The following is a 15,500-nucleotide window of genomic DNA, read 5'->3' as shown; positions in this document are numbered from 1 at the left end:
CTTGCGAAGGATTTAGTTGAATTTCAGTGAGGGGTTCTGGCAGTAATATAGTATGGGTATCATGATGTTATCAACTGTTTTGTTCTATGGCTTTGAGCGAAGTGGGGGAGTCTGCTATCGACGAGTTATTTGCACGGTTATGTGTCGTATTGGTTTCGGTTCGGGTATATTGGTGAATCAGTTATGACTTGCAGAGGTCGAAATCGAGGATGACTCGAGTAAAGAAATTTCTGGATAAAGGTTGTATTACGCTCTATGGGTATATGGAAATCATAAAATAATTAAGTGGTTATTCGCGAAGGATGTAGGATACATAGAGTAGGAATTTGCTCGATTGCTTAGGAGTGTGGACTACTCCCTTGGGTGTTGGTATACTAATAAGGCACAGGTTGTTCGGTCCGTTTGGTCGATTAAATTGAGATTTGAGTAGAGTGGATGACTCTCGAGAATGGTTCTAATGGATTCAAGATTTATATGTAGAAATTGAGAATTTCGAATTGGTATATGGCTAGGACCTGATATTGCATGGGATGGTGTCGAGACTTGTGGCATTTTTATATCATTGTGGATTATGCATTTTAGTATCAAGAAGGGGAAGAAAATAGTTTTAGGTTCATATAAGGTCTCTTTAGAGTGGGTATCTCGGTTGTGGTGCTTTGGGGTGCTTAAAAGGGAAGTCAGCGGCTTATAGGCCTTAGGGCGTGGTGGTTTTATACTAGGGCCTCTTGTATGGTGAATTTTGGTTAAGGATCGTGGTGCTCCAATAGGGAGAAGTATCAATTTGAAGGCAATTTGGAAGGGACTTGGAGAAATAGGACAGTAGGGTAGTAGGTTGGGTTAGCACAGTAATGGGTATGATCCGTTCTTTGGGTACTTATGACGTATCTAGTCTCTACAGGTATTTCGTGGCAATGCTTTTGGGTCTTGGCAACCTGCGTGGCTGGGTTGAGTTAGAGATATTCGGTTTAGATAGCTTGGTTATGTGCAAATGTGTTTCGAAGAGTTCTCAATTATTTTTACCAAGGTTCGGGGGGTATATTTCCTGCTGGAGTGAGGAGCATGTTGTGTATAGTGAATTTCTCCTGGATGAAATCAAATGGAAGGTCCTTGTGACTCGGAGCGGCCTATGAAGTTCTCATATTTTTCATATGATGGCATGGTATATGCGGTGTGTTGTGTGGGATTGAGATATACGTAAGCGGGATCACAGTTATGTTTGGAATCATGGACGGTTTCAAATGACAGGTAAATGATATTACTATTTGGTATGGCTTGATGAGAGTATACATTTCAGAACGGGCAATGTGTTTTGATTTATGGATACTTCGCTGGTATTGCAGCACTCTTATGGTTGATCGACTGCTGATATTCAAATTTTGCTGTGTGGCACGGAAGAATTTTAGAAGTATTCCTCGCACGATAATCGTGTATGAGAGATGTATTAGACATTCGGGCGGTGGACATGGAATCAGATATGGTGATTCGTGTGTTTTATGGATTTGGAGGCTGGGAGTTCTCATGAGCCGATTGTTTCATGGTTATGGACTGTGAAGTTGTGGCTGAAGCTAGCCAGATGATAGTATGTGTTATGATTCAGTCATTGTGGACTTTCAGAGGGTTATTTATCTATTTGTGGGTGACTAGAGCTGATTTGGGAGTCCATTGGTAGGACCAATTAGGATGTGTATTCTACACCGAGCCGGATTGGTTGGCTCCATACTGCTATTGTTAAGGGATGTGCCATTCGGTTGTTGTTGAGCTTATTCGTGTTCTGAAATGATCTGTGAGTTACTCTTATATTCTACGAGGAGTTGTGATTCGTTCGTTGTATGCACAAACGATGCAGTTCTATTGGGGCCTTATGGCGGAAATTGCGTGAGATGGGTATTTGGGTGACGCATGATTGATTGCGCATTGGTTATGTTCTTTCGGATTTATGTGGCATTGTGTCATTTGTTTCTCCATGGTTATGGTAGTTCACTTTGAGTACTTGATGTCAGATAGCGCGTGGTTATTGATTTTGAGCATGGTGGCTGAGGTATTTCATATGGATCAGTGTTTGGATGGGGTCACGCATTGCAGCAGAGTTATGTTTAGATATGATCCCTAGTGTTAGATTCGTGTGTTATGGTTCTAAGTTGTGTGATGGGCTCTTAGCATTGCATTGGGGTGGTAACCGTCGAGCTTGCGGGATGGTTCTCTTGTCTGGGTCATTTTTCCATGATTGAGTATATTTGGAATGTTGCTTATTGGTGCACGACTTGCACGGGTTGTGGCTTTAGATAGTATTGGTGTGGCATGTCAGTAAAGTATCTGGAATTTGATAAGATGAATTCGTCCGGCCTAGAATGGATACGATCGGAATTTATTACAACACAGTTGGAAGGATAATATCAAAACTCGGCTTAGAAATTTGCTATAGTTCTTGTCAAAGGAGACGGAGTACCATGACTTGTTGATCTGATGAATGGATATGAGTTCTGCATGTTTCTTTCATCATTGGCAGTGTACGAAGGTTTTTTTTTAATGGAGTCTTGTTTGATATGAGGTTTATTACCGGCATTGGGTTGTTTTGAGCAGCTACTGTGATTAGAAATCATTTCTTTGAGCATTTGAGCTATGTGGTATTTGAGTTTTGAGTATTTGAGTTATGGTTATGACTTTTGGTACAGCTTGTTCAGAATTATACAGTGTGTAGGTTGCAGGATTCAGATCTTATAAGAAATTTCGGATGTTGGAAATTGGATTCGAAAGCTTGTGGGCTAGGTTGAATTGAGAAACTTCTATTATGTTGTGTTGTCGGGCCTGTATAGGATAGAGTGACGTGGGGTCACCCCCGGGTATGTGCATGGTAAGGTTACACGTCGGTTTGATGGCTTTGAGAATAACTCTGGATATGTTCGAGGACGAACGTATGCTTAATTGGGGGAGGATGTAACAACCCGACAGGTCGTTTTGAGCATTTGTACTCCCCTCTGTAGTTTATGGACGTGAGTAGCTACGTATGATGTATTATGATTTATGTGAATCGTTGGTTTTGGTTTTTTAGGTTATTCGGGACTGATTTTGAAGAATGATTCTCAACTAGGGAGCTTTAAATTTGAAAGAGTTGACCAAGTTTGACTTTTTTAGCATTTGACCTCGGATTGGAATTTTGATGGTTCCGGTAGGTTCGTTGGGTGATTTTGGACTTAGGAGCGCGTCCAGATTGTTATTTGGAGGTCCGTAGTGGAATTTGGTTTGAAATGGCGAAAGTTGAAATTTTTGAAAGTTTGACCGGGAGTGAACTTTTTGATATCGGATTCGGATTGTGATTCCAGGAATTGGAATAGCTTCGTTATGTTATTTGGGACTTGTGTGCAAAATTTGAAGTCATTCCGGATTAATTTTCTATGTTTTGGAACGAGTTATTGAATTTGAAAGTTCAAAGTCCATAGATTTTGATTAGAGGTGTGATTCATCGTTTCAATGTTGTTATGCATGATTTGAGGCCTCGAGTAGGTCCGTGTTATGTTATTGGACTTGTTGGTATATTTGTACGGGGTCCCGAATGGCCCGGATGAGGTTTAGAAGAGGTTTAGATCATTTTCACTTCATATGCAAAGCTGAAGGCTGCTGGTTCTGGTATGATCGCACTTGCGGTTGGCTTGCGCAGGTGCGATGGCCGCAGAAGCGACAAAGACATCGCAGATGCGAGAATAGTGCTGGGCGAGGAAGACCGCAGAAGCAGAGAATTGGGCGCATATGCGATGTCGCAGGTGCGGAGTTCGTGGGTGTCAGCAGAGGTCGCAGGTGTGATGGGATTTCCGCACCTGTGATGGCGCAGATGTGGGCAGGGAGTCGCAGAAGAGGAAATGGTGAGGAAGCTGGGCAGTGCAGGTGCAAAATGTTTCCGCAAAAGTGGTGGTCGCAGGTTCGACGAATTTTCTGCAAAATACGGATGTGCTAGGCAGAATGTTATATACAAGGGTTCGCGATTTTGGCTTCATTTTTACATTTTCAAGCTCGGATTGAGGCGATTATTGGAGTAATTTTCACCATATGAATTGGGGTAAGTGTTCTCTACTCGGTTTTGGTTATATTCCATGAATTTATCTTCGATTTTAGCTTTTGGTTGATGAATTTTAAAGAGCAAATTGGGGGTTTTGGCCTAAAGTTTTATAATATTAATTTTTGAGTTTTGAACATCAATTTGGATTCAGAATTGAGTGAAACTAGTATGGTTGGACTCGTAATTGAATGGGTTGTCGGATTTTATGAGTTTTATAGGGTTTCGAGGCGTGGGCCCGGGTGTGATTTTTGGCCGGTTTTAGGTTTTGATTGACAAATCGATCTTTATCATTTGGAATTGTTCCTTGGGTTGTATTTGATGTATTTGAGTTGCTTTTGGCTTGTTTTGAGCCGTTTGGAGGTCGCTACGCATGTGATGGCATCTTTGGAGCATCGCGTGGCTTGCTCGGTATTTGGTATTGGCTTGTTCGAGATAAGTAACTCTTCTAATCTTAGTGTTGAGGGTATGAAACCCCGTAATACGTGTTATGTGATTGGTATTGAGGTGACGCACATGCTAGGTGACGGGCGTGTTGGCGTGCACCATGTAAATTGGGACTCTGTTGTTTCTATGGTACTGTATAGTGGTCCTATTTTATTGATATTCATGTTTTCACCGTGTGATAAAGTAATTGAGCTGTCAATCATGCTAGATATCATGTTTAGGAATTATGCTGATACTGTTTGGACCCATAGTGGTTGTTTCTTACTGTCATCTCACTGATTTCATTGATATTTCGTACTCAGTCATATTCATGCATTCATATCATATCTCAGTCTCAGTTGTTATTTATTGATACATCATATCATTGTTGTCGGGCTAGTTTCATGACATTGTGAGAACATGAGTGAGACTGGAGAGATTGATGACTGAGTCAGGCCGGGGGCCTGTTGTGAGTATATTGATACTATGGCACGTGAGTTGTCCGTGCATCACGTGAGTTGTACGTGCGAATCCAGATACTGATACTATAGCGCGTGAGTTGTCCGTACGGATCCAGATATTGATATTATGGCACGCGAGTTGTCCGTGCAGCACGTAAGTTGTCAGTGCAGCACCTGATTTGTCCGTGCGGATTATAGCACTTGGGTTGTAGGAGCTCCTCCGGAGTCTGCACATCCCCAGTGAGCGCAGTCGACTATATATATGTGGATCGGGTTGCACGCTGCAGCGGGTATTGTACAATGCTGAGTGATTGTGTGTGCGGAGTATTGAGCATACTAAGAGAGGATGCGAGACAGTGAGATTGAGTACTCTGAGAGTGTGAGTACACGATTCATCTCTGAGATACATGGTATTGCCATGCACACATGACATACAGGCATATCGATGCATTTTTTGTTTCTCATGTTGTACATTATCATGTCATTCATGACTTTTTGCACACATTGATATGTGAGCATAGAGAGGTATTTCACACTTGCTATCTGGAAAGAAAATGAAATATTTTATTTATTGTGGTAAGGATATTTGGAAAAATTACAGTTTTCAAACTTACTCGTATTTTTGGCATTTTCGGTAATAAATTTGGGTTTCACTAAGATACTTGAAAAGAATGACTATTTTCTTGAACTGTGAACGAACTGAGCATTTTATTTATGAGATACCTCTTTTATTACTTGTACTATGTTGTTATGTTTAGTTATGGAATATTGGTGTTGGACCCGACCTTCGTGTTAGCTCGTCACAACTTTCAACCTAAGGGTAGGTTTGTTACTTATTGAGTACATGGGGTTGGTTGAAGATGTACCTGCGTCCCGGTTGTAGCTGTCTCTTGTTCGTGGTAGCTTTAGATCTATAAAACTCTGTTTATGTACTTTTCAAACAGACTATGTGTTTGTTCCATTTCGGCTTTGTAAACTCTATTCTTAGAAGCTCATGATTTGTACTACCAGTTCTTGGGGATTGTATTAGATTCAAATAATTTCTTTACTTATTTGCTTTATTGATTGTTATTGGAATTGGTTAGTGGTTAACCGGCTTACATAGTGGGTTGGGTTAGGTGCCATCACGACTAGTTGGATTTTGGGTCGTAACAAATTTGAATAGATTTGAGTTGTCCGAAGGATTAATTCAAGAAAGACGGCTATTTTGGAATATCGGCATAACTTCAAAAATGTAAGTATCTTGCCTAACCTTGAGTGAGTGAAATTACCCCTTATGCATTGAGTCTTATGTGTAAATTGTGTGATTGATAGCCGTGTACGCAAGGTGGCGAGTACGTACTTGGTTTATATGTGAAAATTATATCGGTTGAAATTCATAGACGCCCTTATGTATTAAATTTGAAAGTTGTTGGAACTTAGTAAATCCTTGAATTGTCATGCCCCATTTCTTGTTTGTCGAATTTGTATTTTATATGATAATTTGGTGTTATTTTCACTTGGACTTTTATGTGAATCCCATGTGTTGTTGATTTGATAATTTTATTGGAATTAAATTCAATATGGAATTCTTATCTGCAAATAATTATTAAATAAGTTTAAAATGAGGCATTAATCTATATTTATTAAAAATTAGATTAATGAAGGGGTTGTCCTAAGCTGAGTTACTTTTCCATCTCTGTTATTGTTTTGAGGTTTTATATACGTTGTATGGAGCCTTAGGTTATTTGTTGAGAAATTTATTGATTTGCTATATCTTTGGAATTGGTTGTTGGCATTGGGCAAATTATAATATGAATTGATTGTGCTGTCGTGATAATAGTTCGTGTAAATTGTTATGTGATTTGAGTTATTATTATGAGGATATAAGGGTGGCATTCCACTGTTAATATTATGTGGGTATAAGGGTGGCATTTCACTATGGTTATGTGTGTTGGGATATTGTCTGAGTGGAGTGATAAGGGTGGCTATTATACGGAGTGATAAATGTGGCTATAAGAGCTATAATGGTGGCTATTATATTGTCGGGAGGGGGGTGGAGGGATAAGGGAGGCTATTATAGGAGTGATAAGATGGATATTGTCGGGAATGATATGTGATGGTGTGTGGTTATTGTGTTGGTAATTTTTATGTGATGATGTGGGGTTATTGCGTTGGTAATTTTCATGTGATGTTGTGATTTTTCTTGTGTTTATTCTTATATCTTGTGCAACTTGTCTTTTTATTTCGGTAAACTTGATAATAGTCTGATATATATTCAAATCGTGAGCCTGTGGCTATTGCCGGGCAAATTATGGTATATGGTATCGGGTTACACACCGCAACATGTATGATTAATGTTATATGGGATCGGGTTGCATGCCGCAACAGATATGAAATGTGCGCACCAGGTGCCGGGGAAAATATGATGATTTTTATTATTGGCACGTGAGTTGTCCATGCGGTTTTGATAGAAATATGGGCACTAGGTTCCGTGAAAATATGAAAATGGGTTGGGACCCGTGTTACGAAAATATAAAAATGGACTGGGACCCATGTTACGAAAATATGAAGTTGGGCTGAGACCCATGTGTTTATGATTATGAAATGAGGTGTCACAGGGTGACTTTTATTTGAAAGAAATATCTTCGGAAGGTATTTATTCGAAAAATTATATGTGAAAGATTTATATTTAAAGGACTTGTTTAATTGGTTGCACTTGTGTTCCTTGTTCGTTTGAGTAATAATTATGGTGTTCTTGCTGCCTTACTGTTTATATCACTGGTTGATATTTGTTGCTATCACTGCTAGTTGTTTTTCAGTACTATTGTATACTGCTATATTGCACAGGTTATTTTACTAGTGAGTGTCTTGACTATACCTCGTCACTACTCTACCGAGGTTAGTCTTGATACTTACTGGATACCGACTGTGGTGTACTCATACTACACTTCTGCACATTTTTGTGCAGAGCCAGGTATTGAAGAAATCGGCTTCGGGCAGAGATTAGAGTGTGATCGCAAGGATTCATGTTAGGGTTGTTTGGTCGTCGCAGTCCCTTGGAGTTTTTTCATTTTTATTGTAGTGTCCACTCTTATTCGAACAATATTGTATATTCGATCCTTGGGATCACTGCATGTACTCAGTTAGAGTTTGTGACTCAGTATTACCAGTCGTGGGAGGTTGTTTATATTTGTTTCCGCTTTTGGTTTCGATACTTGGATTAAATTGTATGTTTTAAAAAAAATGGCTTGAATTGTTATTATAATCGGCTTACCTAGTTTTAGAGACTAAGTGCCATCAGGACGCCTATGATGGGATTTTGGGTCGTGACAGGAAAATATCACAAGGGCGACTTCAGCACCACATAGTGTACAAAGTTCACTAGCCTTCCTGAAGAGACCAGCACGACGCTTAGAGAAAGTCATTTGCAAATTACTCTCGTTCTGCATCTTCACCATATCAACCTTTTGGCAACTCTTACTCCTTTTTGCCTTGGCTAATTAAACACTCGAGATTTGAGAAACAAAGAAATTGGTGATTATGAGTCTCAACACCAAGAGCTTTATGTAAGAAACTGTTATTTTTCATTCTCATTGTAATTGTTTTAGGTAAATGAATTCAAATAACTCGGGAGTCTAGAAACTTATGTTGTTTCTTTTTTTGAAGGATTTGAACCAAACCCATTTTGCCTCCATTCTTTGTTTCTTTGTCTCCCTAGCGCCAGTTTTTACTGATCATAATTAGACAATAAATATTTTCTTACTTTGAGTATTGCAGTGGGCCACCATTTTATTTGAGAACAAGTTGAAAAATAATATTAAAAAGAAAATACTAAATGATCTGTATAACCTTTTGTTTTGATACGATGTTGTTTATCTAGGCTATTCTATTGTTTGAGGAAAATGAAATCAAATAACTTGGGCGTGCAAAAATTTATGTTCTTTCTTTTTAAAAGGACTTGAACCAAACCCATTTGGCCATCATTCATTGTTTCTGTCTCGACAGCACTAGTCCTTAATGATCATAATTAGACAATACATATTTTTTCTTAATTAGAATTATGTTATTGGATTGCACTTGACCACCATTTTATTTGAGTAACAAGTTAAAAAATAGTTTCAGAAAAGAAAATATTAAATAATCAATATAACCTTTTATTTTGCTAATATGTTACTTTTTACCCTAAAATTTTGAGTAACAATTAAACTTATTTAGTGGTTTCAAGGATACGTGATTTAATCCAATACTAATTGATAAACAAGGAATTAAATAGATAATCTGAAGAGTAAAATAAATCGAACAAGTGTTCTGGCAGTGCTTTCGACTTCGATTCGAGATGGTTTCGAGGTTGGGTAACTAGAATGATAAAGAACAGAAAATAAACAGTGATGAGCAGTAACAAATAGTAAGTGAAATAGAGAAAGCAGTGTATGTGTATATGCTTATCAGTGAATCAATCCCTCTTACAAATGAATGGGGTCCCTCTTTTTATAGTAGAGGAATCCTAAATAAGGTACAATTCTAATAACGGAAACAAATCCCATGATTGGCGTCAATAACTGCTTGATTCGATTTGTTCCGGAATTTCCGCCGAGATCTTCGGTCAGTTGCAAATATCTCGCCATTCCGTTATTATGCCTTACTCAAAGTCGGTCATGCTCGGTCTCGATCTTCAGCGAGCACTTCGATCTTCATGCTCCATACTCTGCCATTGAGCTCGAGCCTGGTCTTTTACGAGCTATCTCTCGAGGCAGCTCCTCGTGCCTATGAAATCGGACATGCCCAATTTTGACCGTATACAGATAGTCCCCGCATTTCTCGGAATAAAATGATAAGAAACGGTTTGAGCCTTGATTTTCCGAAACCTCGATCATGATGTCGTTCTCATGACGTAAGTGACGGATCTGATCAAAATGTCCCGTCGGTTCAAATCCTTAAATCAATAATGCCTGTCAGTTAGCGGTCGGCCACTAGCGCCACCGAACCATCGCCGTGAGCCTATAAATACCCGCTCCTTCATTGAATCAAACTTTACTTTTTCTCTAATCAAACCTCTAAGTCTTTTCACTCTTTTTGTCTCCTCCTTTTTGCCGTCTATAGAGCCACCTTCGTTAGCACCGAAACCACCAGTTTTTCATCTTCCTTCGCTCTTCTTTACTTATACAAATGGCGAAAACCTCAAAGACCATACTGCAAAAGGCGAAAGCTTCTTTCTCCGCAAAATACCGTACTTATACTCGTGGTGGAACCACTTCCCCACAAGTATATTCTCGGCCCGTGTACTCTAAAATCCGACTTCAAGGTCGAAAACCCTTCATCGATCCCGGACCGATGTGAGCATGTGTCGATGTATATGTGCTCGATAACAAAGAGCCATCTCGAGGCCGTGAAGTGGGACTGCAACTGGGGTCCCTAGGTCGTGGTGCAAATTCCTGCTCCCGAAGAGAGCATCACTGCTTATGTGGAGGGGTTCCTAAGTGTTTACACTTACCCCTTCACATTGGGTCCCCTCGACCCAGTGATTATTGATCTCTGTAAATGATATCAGGTCACCCTCGGCCAAATCAACCCCTCTCTATGGCGCATAGTAATCATGCTGTGCTTCTTCTCTAGCAAGGCCGAGGGGCTAGAGTTTTCTCTAAATCACCTCATGCGGTTGTACCGGCCTCGAATCTATCGAGGACTAATCAGGCTCTAACGCCGGGCAATGAAGGCCTTGATCTCGAGCATCGACGAGGACAAGGATCGGGGTTGGATGAGCCGTTTTATATGGGTGAGGACCCGCGACATTATCCCGGTAGAGAAGATGTCGTTCCCTGAGGAGTGAAACATCGACCATAAGTGATCTTTTAAACTTTGTTCTTCATACCTTCTTCGACTTCGCCTGATATCCCCTTTCGATATGCAGCTATTCCTTGGATTCCTCAAGCGGTACCTAACCTCGAAGATTCGGTTCGGAAGTTAGCTTTAACTTTCACTTATGCCGAACACACATGGCGTGATTTGGTAAGGGGCAGATGGGAGGCCAAGAACCACGGTAAGGATCTCTTTTTTCACGTTCTGAAACACTTTTTATACTTTATTAGTCAATAATTTTCTTTCATGCATGCCTGACTAAGGATGCCATTTTGAGGCCTTCAAGTGGCGAGGAAGAAACCATGTCCCCGGTTCCGAAGCCGGGGAAGACAAGAAGAGGAAAACTGCCTCGCAGTCCGAGGACCCCAAGCCCAAACCTCGAAGGGTGAGGAGGAAAGTAATCGCTCTCACGATGGACTCGGTCGAAAAGCTGAGATACGAAGAAGAGGAAGAAGAGGAAAATGCCTCGGCACTGACGGTTCGACCTAGGAAAGTCGTCGAGGTCACCAAACCTTCTGAGCTGACGGTGGCTGCTAAAATCAAGCCTCGTGTCGAGGAGGCTTCCAAAAAGAAATCAGGTGAGGATCTCAAATTACCAGAGATCGAGATCGTTTCTGGGCCATCTGCAACTACACCAGACGGGGCTGGTTCTGACACCCCGAAGATCGATCAGGGCGTCCCGAGCGACTTACTCAGGACCATGACAGCAGGTCACTTGCCTTCTCTTCCAACTTTTTCTGAGGAGACAGTAAGGGAAGCTCGAGAGTTGAAGACCCCTAATATAGGCAGAGGCTCTAGTGTAGGGGACCCCTTTCGGGATTGCTTTACTGGAGTCGACGATGCCTCTAATAGCAGTGACGCTTCTATTCTTATAGAAGAGGGCCAAAGCCTCTTATCTCGGGTAGGAATCCGTTTACTGCACTTCTTTTCTTTACTCTTTTTTTTCTCTAAATCTGACTTGTGTTTTCCTTTTTTGTATAGGCCTTCGCCAAGTTTCGAGCTGACCTAAGCCAGTGTGAAACTGAGCTCCAAAAGGTCTCGGAGGAGAGGAACGCTCTGAAGCTTCTTTGCGGCCAAAAAGACGAAACTATAAAGGACCTTCAAGTGTATTTGGCCAAGGCTCGTGAGAAAGAGGCTGAGCTAGATAAGCAGGTGAGCATCCTTTTGATAAAGTATGGACTCGACCTAACTGTGGAGGCTAATACTTCATTATCTCAGTTGCAGCAAAATATTGAAAGGATCGAGCTACTTCGGGGAGAAGTCGATCAGGTCAAGGCCGATTGTGATCGGTGGAAGGAGAATATGGACCGCCTGGCTCCGAAAAAAGAAACTACCTTGGCCAAACTATCATCTACCGAGGTTCAACTTCGGGGCATCAAAGATGGCTTGATCGACGCCATGACTGCACTGTTTTTATAACTAAGTTCGAGTACGTTTCGAACTTAGAATAGAACAAACCCTTAGGTGTTTTATCAAATAATGGGTAATTTGCGAACTTATAGTAACATTCCCTGTTAAGGTTTTATGGCGGATCCTTGAGCTAAATTCAAGTCATCTTCATTTGAACTCGGAATAGTGAAACCCTTAGGTCCGAGTTGAGTGAGAACAAAGTCTCGAACTCTAATTGTATTGGCCCTTAGGCCCTTTTAGGTTGGGCCCATATGGCCTCTAAAAGACGGCTATTATTTCCCCCTTTCGGCTTGAAAGACTTAGTAAAAATATCTTTATGCCTTAGCATATATTTTTTACTTATTGGGTTTTTTGAAGGTACGATGTCGGTTGAAAGCCTTTTGCTTTTTGTGCCTTAGCACATTTGTGTTAAAGATAATTTGATAGCTCTTAAGGTTTTTCGAGGGCTGATTTTATCAAAGCCCTTTTGATTATTTGTCAAGGGTAGCCTTTTTTAACCAGTTTTTCAGAGAATCTGAAGGCCTATAGTTATTGCGCAATTCGGACGTCTCCGAGCCGTGTTATTTAGGCCATAGCCTTTAGTTTGACAGTAGCCTTCGGGTATGTATTTTGGCCGTAGCCTCTAGTTTGGACGTAGCCTTCGGGTATGCCTCTTGGGCTTATTTCCCAATAACATTTCGAACTTGTTTGAAATGTCAGTCCCCGAGAATGGTGGACTTGGCCTATAGATCGAGGGGTGCCTCTTTGAGGTCTTATGAATTTGAGTTTAGATAACTCGAATATGCCTATCATCGGTGGTAGTCCTCGAGTGTATATTTGCACTTTGGCTCTTAAGCCATTTCTCACAATATCATTAGCATGAGGTTTGTATAGTAGAGGATTTTCTTCGAGACACAAAATGTTTAAATGATGTTTACACATGCGCACATGTTTTGCCATTGGGGCTCGACTAATTTATATGGACACGGTTCACTTGACCGTTTGGCCCATTACAAAGCTTCCCTATCGAGGCCCTTTGACATAAAGTACTATGCTCAAGAATACAACATCCGAGGGTGATACCCTCCAGTATTGGAGGTTGATTGCAAAGAAGCTTTGGATATTGTTGAATTGTCCTCAGGTAGCACATAATTGTTGCCTCGTTAAAAACCTTGCCGGAAAACCCCATTTGGGATAAAAACCGGTCAAAGGGAAAAATAGTGCAATGCGTTCTTTAAAACCCGAGGTCTCGATGTCTTTGGTCGAACTCCTGAAATGAGTTAGCGTCTAATATATATAAACGAAAGAAGGGAGAAAGTCATACCTTAACAATAATATCGTTTGAGAAGTGATATGTTCCAGTTGCTTGGCAGTGGTTCGCCATCCATCGTTCCGAGTTTATAAGACCCTTTTTCCGACTATATCGAGGAATTGATAGGGTCCTTCCCAATTCGGGCTGAGCTTTCCTTCATTAGGATCTCGAGTGTGGATGGTGACCTTCCTTAGAACTAAGTCACCGACCCTGAATTGGCGAAGGTTGGTTCTTCTATTGTAGTACCTTTCGATTCGTTGCTTTTTGTGCAGCCATTCGAACGAGTGCCGCTTCTAGTTTTTCATCTAATAATTCGAGGCGAGTATTCATAGCCTCGTGGTTCGATTCCTCCGTTGCATGTCAAAACCTGGCGCTGGGTTCTCCGACTGGAATCAAAGCTTCGGAGCCATATACTAAAGAAAATGGAGTTGCCCCTCTACTGGACTTCGATGTTGTTCGATATGCCCAAAGGACTTCAGGTAGAATTTCTCTCCACTTCAGCTTCTTTCAACCTTTTCTTCAGGTTTTGGATGATAGTCTTGTTCGTTGATTCGTCCTATCCGTTCCCACTAAGGTGATACGGTGTTGACAATATCCTTTTTATTTTATGGTCTTCGAGAAATTTTGTCACTTTACTGCTGATAAATTGTTTACCATTATGGCATACTATTTCTGTAGGTATCCCAAATCGACACACGATGTGATCCCAGATGAAGGCTATAACCTCTTTTTCTCTCACTTTCTCGAACGCCTGTGCTTCAACCCAATTAGAGAAATAGTCAGTCATAAATAAAATGAACTTAGCTTTACCTAGGGCTGATGGAAGAGGGCCGACGATATCCATCCCCCATTTCATGAATGGCCATGACGATAGGACTGAATGAAGTTGTTCTCCGGGCTGATGGATCATCGGTGCAAACCTTTGAGATTTATCACATTTTTGAACAAACTCCTTAGTATCTTTTTCCATGTTATCCCAGTAGTATCCTGCTCTAATGATTTTGTGAATCAGTGATTTGGTGTCGGAGTGGTTCCCACAAGTGCATTCATGGACCTCTCATAAAACATAATGGGTGCCTCCTGGTCCCAAACACACTGCCAATGGTCCATCGAATGTTCTTCTGTATAATGTTCCATCTTCAGCCAATGTGAATCGAGCAGCTTTGGTTCGTAGGGTTCTCGACTCGTTAGGGTCCGATGGGAGCTTTCCATGCTTCAAGTATTCAATATATTTATTCCTCCAATCCAAGGTTAAGCTTGTTGAGTTTATCTCGGCATGACCTTCCTCGATCACAGATCTCGAGAGTTGAACGACAGTCCCCGAGCTGATCTCATCTTCCTTGACCGATGACCCAAGTTTGCAAGTGAATCGGCCTCACTATTTTGTTCTCGAGGTACATGCTGTAAAGTTCATTCCTTGAAACGGTGCAAAATTACCTGCAGCTTGTCCAAATACCTTTGCATTCTATCCTCTCTAACTTCGAAGGTTTTGTTTACTTGGTTTACCACCAGTAAAGAGTCACACTTAGCTTCAATGACTTCTTCCCCAAGCTTTTAGCTAGCTCGAGACCTGCAATCATAGCCTCGTACTTGGCCTCATTGATAGTCAACCTAGAAGTTTTGATAGATTGCCTAATAGTGCTACCCTTGGGCGGCTTCAAAACGATGCCTAGCCTGGACCCTTTCACATTTGAAGCACCATCTGTGAAAAGGGTCCATACTCCCGATGACGTACTCGATTTTAACAAGAGCTCCTTTTCAACTTCGGGTACGAGGGTTGGCATGAAATCAGCCACGAAGTCCGCTAAAATTTGAGACTTGATGGCCGTCTAGGGTTGATATTCGATGTCGTACCCACTGCGTTCGACAACCCATTTGGCCAATCGACATGACAGTTTTGGTTTGTGCAAAATATTATGAAGTGGGTAAGTGGTTAATACGCATACTGGGTGACATTGAAAGTATGGTCTTAACTTTCTAGAGGCGCTTATCAGTGCAAGTGCCAATTTTTCTAAGTATGGATATC

Source organism: Nicotiana tomentosiformis, chromosome 1 (genome assembly GCF_000390325.3).
Source record: "Nicotiana tomentosiformis chromosome 1, ASM39032v3, whole genome shotgun sequence".
Classification (NCBI taxonomy): Eukaryota; Viridiplantae; Streptophyta; class Magnoliopsida; order Solanales; family Solanaceae; genus Nicotiana; species Nicotiana tomentosiformis.
The sequence above is the reverse complement of the archived record's forward strand: the minus strand, read 5'-3'. Positions refer to the sequence as shown.